This window comes from Carya illinoinensis, chromosome 6 (assembly GCF_018687715.1).
Source record: "Carya illinoinensis cultivar Pawnee chromosome 6, C.illinoinensisPawnee_v1, whole genome shotgun sequence".
NCBI lineage: Eukaryota > Viridiplantae > Streptophyta > Magnoliopsida > Fagales > Juglandaceae > Carya > Carya illinoinensis.
In genome coordinates this window covers 12,725,752-12,731,828 of record NC_056757.1, presented here as the reverse complement: position 1 = coordinate 12,731,828, position 6,077 = coordinate 12,725,752, and positions in this window count along the sequence as shown.

Sequence of the window (6,077 nt, the reverse complement as noted above, 5' to 3'; positions counted from 1 at the left end):
ATAATCCCTAGGGGAGATCATGATGCATGCAATAATTGGATTGGGTTTTTGGATATTGGATACGGGCCATTTTCTGGAAAAAATGGCGAGGTTATTTTTTAGGCTTTGTGATCCATTTTCTGGGAAAATTGTAGTTTCTTGATTTGGGCCATTATCTGGGATAATGGCAAGGATTAGTTTTAAAGATTATCTTTTGGGCCAAAATAGGATTTTGGCGTGCGTGGAAAACTGAGGTTTTATGGGACATGTGCATTTGGCATTCTTTTATGCATATTGTTTGAGTTTAATATGTTTTTATCTAGTGGCGTTTAGATCTTTACTTACCTACGGCATCATTTTGGTACTGTAGATTTTGATGCAGAGGTCGAGTAGGAGGAGGAGGCTAAACCCGAGGAGGCGGCTCTGCCGAAGTATTGATTTGGAGTTTATGCCTTGTAGTTTGGTCTGAAACAATATTTGTGGCTTGTAATATTTTACCATGTATATTTTGAACGGGTTTGTATTAAACAAAGAAAAATTCTGATACTTAGTTATATGACTTTCTTTATCCGCTGCGTGTTTTCCTTTGCACACTTGTTGCATGTACACACACTTGGCACTTGGAGATAGGGTGGTGACCCGTGTTGTCATCATCCCGACGTCTCGATTTTCCCGTGTCCGTATGTGGGATTTGGGGGCGTCACACCAGATTTGTGCAAGGGATTCCTGACACTCTATTGTTCGTCAAATTTGAGTACTTTTTTCGTTAATCACTTTGCTTCACTATTAGTTTGCAATTAAAATTAATCTTTATTTTCCATAACTTATTTAATATTTTTCCTTTAGTTTCTTTATTTCTTCTGCTATTCTTTTAAATTGTTTCCTGTAGAATCGACACCCCAAAACTGTGCTACAACTACCGCGTTATTGTTTGGGCGTAATTAAATTTTGGCGCTGTTGCCGGAGAGATGGTAGAAGAATTGTGAGATAGTTTTTCTTTTCAACAGTTTGTAAAGGCGGTAACTTCGTTTCCTTTTTAGCTTGCTGCATTTTCATTTTATTTTCTTTTTCTTTTTGTAGTTTTTTTATTAGTTTTGCATTTTTCTCTACCTTGCATGCACATGTATAGAGACGCCTTGGGTCGGTTTGCTTGTAAACCTTTGTGACAAGAAGTGGAAGTCTTTACACATCCCAACAACTAATAAGCCAGAGGATGTTGAAGAGGAACAAACCAATGATAGTATCGAGTTCCTTAAGGAAGTCGAAGTAATCAAGAGTCCAGTTAAGGTACTCTTTCCTCAAGTTTTAAAATCTGGTATGTGAACTTTAGATTCTAGTAATGAAATCTTGGAGAACCTCGGGCAGGTAAAGATTAACCTTTCTCTTTTACATTTTATTAAACAAGTTTCCACTTATACAAAATTTCTTGAAAATTTATGTATAGTTAAGAGGAAGCACCATGTTAAGAAGACAACATTTCTGATAGAGCAAGTTAGTGCTCTAATTGAGCAGCGAATTCCTACTAAGTATAAGGATCCTGGTTGTCCAACGATTGCATGTAGTATTGAAAACCATGAGTTTGGACAAGTCTTGCTAGATTTAGGAGCTAGTGTTAATTTGATGCCTTATTCCATTTATTTGCAACTTGGTTTGGGTGAAATTAAGCCTACTTCTATTGTATTTCAGTTAACTGATCGTTTAGTTAAGAAACCGAGAGGGGTAGTTGAGAATGTTTTGATCCAAATTGACAAGTTTTATTATCTTGTTGATTTCTTAATTTTGGACACTCAATCAGTTGTTGAGTCTAACTCTAAGGTTCCTTTCATATTAGATAGACCTTTCTTTGCTACAGCTAATGCACTTATAAATTGCAGGAATAGGTTGATGAAGCTATCTTTTGGAAATATGATCATGGAGGTAAACATTTTTCATATTGAAAAACAACCAATAGATGACGAATGCTACCAAACGTACATGATTGACACACTCATAGACAATGATTATGGCACACAGGCTTGGCAACAGAAATTTGAGGAGTTGCCTAAGAAAGGTGGAAAGTAGATTTCTGTAAGTATGAAAGCACCAGAGTTAAATTGAAACATTTGCTTAAGTCTAAAGTCTATAAGATTAAAATGAAAGCGTTTCATGATAAAAATATTCTTAGGAATAGATTTGAACCTAATGACCGAATATACTTATATGATTTTGGATTTCACAAGTACTAACGAAAACTTCGGTCTAGGTAGACTGGCCCTTTTGTAGTGAAAAATATTTTTACAAATGGGGCGGTAGAAATAGAAGATCCTAAAGATGGTCGGATCTATAAAGTAAATGGTCAATGCCTTAAAATATTAATTGATATGCAATTTCCATAAGTGGAAGACATTCTACTTGTAGATCTGGTCTATCAACCTTGACTATACCACCCAGGTATGTTTTTCTTTATTTATTTTGTTTTGTTTTGTTTTTGTTTTCTTTTATTTTCTTTCTTTTCCTTTTTGTTTGTTGTTGTTTTCTTTGTTTTTGATTGCAGGATAGTTTCATTTTGTCATTTCAAGTTACCATCTTTGGTACGTAACGAGCTACCCACGTCACTCATCAGGTGTATTCTACCATTTTCAGTTACTCTCCATTCAATTCTTAAATATTGAGGACAATGTTTCATTTAAGTTGGGAGTGATGGTGCAAATTCAGTATTTAAAATGCTTGTTAGAACTCTATGGCATATTTTTATGTGTCAATTTTTTTTTAATTTGCATCACACGTGCATCATTTTCACATGTGTACTCATTATCATTTATAACCATCTTCATGAATCCACCAAACCCACCATAATAATTTTTGCTAAAGCATTTACAGAACCCTTAATGCACTTATCCAAGCTTTGTGGTAAGATGGTGGTTCGACACATGTAGATAGAGAACTCTTTTGCTTAAGTATTCATGTGAGTTTGAAGAGAATTGAGAGCATACAAATGCAGTTTATTGTGATAAACGTTTATTAATCTATTGAATTGGCCACTTCTTTTGAGAATATCATTACATGGTTTGTGGTACGATGGTGGATATACTTGGGATATGACGAAAGTCAACTTAGGATTAATGTTTGAGCCTTTCAAGCTATCCATTTCCATCATAGACCCTTAGTAGCCAACTTTGAGCCAATAAACACATGTAACTTTTTCTTTTTATATGCTCATATCATCTATGCCTATACACTGATTTTCTTATCCTTTTTACTTTTAAGTGTATACTAGGTGTGAAATTTTCATTTTCTTTCTTTTTATTTTATCATTTTCAATTAAAAAAAGAAGAAGAAGATGACAGAAAAAAAGATAAGAGTACAAGTTACAAAGTGTTCAATTGAGTGAGTTCCGGAAAAAAAGTTAGTAGAAATGGAAATAATACAAAAGTGACATGTGTTTGTCTATCAAATTGTTGAAAACAAAAAGAAAAGAGGAAGAAGAAGAAGATCATTTGATGATCTGAAAAGTTGGAGATCAGTACACCAAGTGAGAAGTGTGGTCTATTGAGATATTTTATAAAATTCCCTTTGTATGTACTTGGAAGTTTTTGAATCCCTTTCATCTTTTTTTTTTATATAGCCTCGAACCCAAGCCACATTACAACATTTTGTGTTGACTGTTCTGATCCTAAGTAAGCTGTTGGAAAGACTGGTGGAAGTTTCATTTGTTAGGGTTCCTATCATAAGATCAATATTTGCTTGTTGCTTGTACATAATTGCCTAATTTTCCATGAGAGTGTGTGTACACCCATTGCCAACTCCATAGAGAGAGTCCTTACACGAAACACTATTATACTCGTGAGTTATGGAGTTGAACCTTTTGCTTGAGACGATCTTGATGTTGCATGTGTTAATGTTAATGGTAAGATGGTTATGGCTTGGAGAACACACTCACTCTGTGGATTACTATAGGTGGATTGATTTTGATAGGTTATTGGATTCCTTAGATTGTTTTGATATGGGAATTTGAAAAATGTGTCTAGATGGCATTTATGTGTGATTTTCTTTGGTCTCTTTCGTTGTTTTGACATGAAAATTATTAGGGACTGGCAATGAGTAAGTTGGAGGTGTGATGAGTGTGCGAAAGTGCACTCTAAATACCATATTATTGGACTAAAATGCTAAAATGTGAATAGAAATTATATGAATTAATGTGTATTCTTAAATTGAGTTTCTATTTACGTTGGGATACTCCTAAGCAGTTTTTTATGTTTAATTTCAAAGTTTATAAAAGAGCAAGTCAAGTCCAGTCAAATTTAAAGGAGGAAATTCATGGGGTGTGAGAGCAATTTAGAAGAAAAGAAAAAGGAAAAAAAATCACAAAATGAAACCACGAGAAGTCTAAGTCCAAAATTCGTTAGGAGATAATCTGGATAGTTTAATCTTTTGACTGTAACTTTTTACTCACATATCGGATTGATGCGATTCTTGATGTATTAGAAAGCTATCTTAAAGGGCTATAACGTTGTCTCTAATAATAATTTTCAAATTTGAACTCCTGAAGGGCATACTTGACTGCCAAGATAAGTCCTAAAATTTAGGCATTTTTTTATGCGGAAATTAAGAAGACATTATGGTTTCTTTCCTACCCTATATAAGCATATCATTAGTACGAAATAGAGGAGGAGAGGAGGCACAAGATGCAGATCTAAAGAGAGGAGAAAATAACTTTCATGGCCACCGTTCACTTCAGTTTTCTCTGAAAATCTTTGTCGTCCATTATGTTTATGGGTAACTAAATTCTCAAGTAAGGTTAGGGATGAACTTGCACATTAGATGATATTTCTAATTTATTTTTAGTTCATGTATTTGATTTTCAATTGTTAAAACTCTTTTGTTTTATCATTCTCAATTCATCGTTGATGTTTTCATCTCCGGATAATCATAGAATTTATTCTGTTTATGGATTCAGTCATGCTTTTTCTATTGAATGGATTAGTTCTTTGATTATGTTTGGATAACTTATTTATTTATATTAATTTAGTTTTTTGCTACAATATTACTCCCTGAGTATATTGTCGTTATTGGATTTTCTCAATAGGGATAGTAATTTACGTATTTTAAAAATGATGAATGATTTTTCAAAGGGTTACATTTGATTTAATTTTGGTTTATAAATCTATACCTTCCGATTGAGAATTTCGTAAATTGAGTTCCTAATTGAGTTATCCAATGAATTAATAATAATTAAAATATCAGATTTGTGCAGGGGATTCTTAACACTCTACTGTTCGTCAAATTGGAGTACTTTTTCCGTTAATCACTTTGCTTCACTATTATTTTGCAGTTAAAATTAATCTTTGTTCTCCATAACTTATTTAATATTTTTCCTTTAGTTTCTTTATTCCTTCTGTTATTCTTTTAAATTGTCTCCTTGTAGAATCGACATCCCAAAACTGTGCTATAACTACCGCGTTATTGTTTGGGCATAATCAAATTTTGGCGCCGTTGCCGGGGAGACGGTAGAAGAATTGTGAGATAGTTTTTCTTTTCAACAGTTTGTAAATGCAGTAACTTCGTTCCCTCTTTTAGCTTACTGCATCTTTATTTTATTTTCTTTTTCTTTTTGTAGTTTTTTTAGTATTGCATTTTTTTCTACTTTGCATGCACATGTATAGAGATGCCTTAAGTCAGTTTGTTTGTAGACCTTGAAATACATGTTTACGTATATCGTATCCACGTGTTGAACCTAATACTATTTACAGATCATTTCATGTCATCGCACTATCCAAACGAGGCCTAACTCTATTTTTGCATGTCATGTTTGTGGATTGTGTCGAAAATTGACCCTGTATCTAATGTCTCGTTTTTAGTTACATAAACCATTTTATATCATCTCAGTTAATCATTATAATTTTTTTAAAGTTTTATATAAAATATAATAAATAATTTAATTTTTTCAAATATTGAAATAAAATTAATATTAAAAAATTATATTTTATTTAATTTTTAACTTTTTATTTGATTTAAATTTGTGTGATCAAGGAACCTAAATCCAACTCGGAGCGTGACAAAATCGGTGCACATTTATGGACTAGCTTGTTGAGCGGCAGTGCATGCACGGTAGAAATATC